Here is a 1,074-nt window from a genome sequence, read left to right as displayed (position 1 = left end):
CCTAAAACAGTCAGTGATCAATGTTGACCTCCCTTGGCTTTTATTACCGCTAATCATTTATTTAAGCTCGGTTTTTAAAACCTTAGGATGTAACTACAGCCCAGCCCATGCAGCAGTATATGAATGACTAACCTCGTATTGTGGATGGATTATCTCAGTTGTTCTCCTGGCTGAAGTTTGGTCCTTTTACAGCATCCTGCCATGTGATTACATTTGTTCCTGACCACCGAGAACACTCGCGTTAACTTTTATCGAGTGGAAAAAAAGTTAGCTTGTTTATATTATGCTAACATAGCTGTGTCGCTAGCGGTCACGTAGCACATCATTATATACCAGCTAGCCAAACTTCAGTAACCCTACAAACGTCACTGCTGTTTATTTTTCTGTCTTCATTTATGTTGGAAGTGATAACAGAGCATTTTAATTTGTTTACAAAACCCCGCAGTCAGGATATTGTATTTAGACAGAAGCTAGCGAGCTAACTTCCTGCTAACTTAACTCCGTTAAATGTCATAAATTCCGTTTTCATGGATGCCTGGATGTTAAACTCAATTGTTACACCTGGTAGAGCAGAACGCTGATCATTTTATTAAAGATGAAAGACTTTAGACAGTTTTTCAACTCTCAGTAATGCCATAGTGATTGTTTGATATATGTACCTGCAGCGGAGTTTAGGTCCAGACACGGCTAGTGACGTCAGAGTTAACGACCGGATAGGATTGCAAACCTAGGCATTAAGATTGCTGTTCAGCAGCAACATATTATGCATTTAACATTGCAAGTCTCCAGTGTTGGAAAAGAGACATCCTCAGCGATGTATCACAGCCTCTTCATAGTATAGCCCTACTAGCTTTAGCACGTACAACAGCAAGACATATCCAGGCGTGTCTGAGAGTGAGAGCTGGTACCAGCCTTAGATTAGAATTTAGGAAGCCGTTTTAGTGCAAACAGTGGGTAGAAAAGACTGACTGTGGTTACACAATGGAAACAGAGAGCTTTGTGTAGCTGGTTAAAAGCTCGACCCAAGATATAAAATCCCAGGTACAAAATAACTTTCAGTTTTATTCTGAGACA

This window comes from Neolamprologus multifasciatus, chromosome 6, assembly GCF_963576455.1.
Source record: "Neolamprologus multifasciatus chromosome 6, fNeoMul1.2, whole genome shotgun sequence".
In the NCBI taxonomy this organism is placed as follows: domain Eukaryota; kingdom Metazoa; phylum Chordata; class Actinopteri; order Cichliformes; family Cichlidae; genus Neolamprologus; species Neolamprologus multifasciatus.
The sequence above is the reverse complement of the archived record's forward strand: the minus strand, read 5'-3'. Positions refer to the sequence as shown.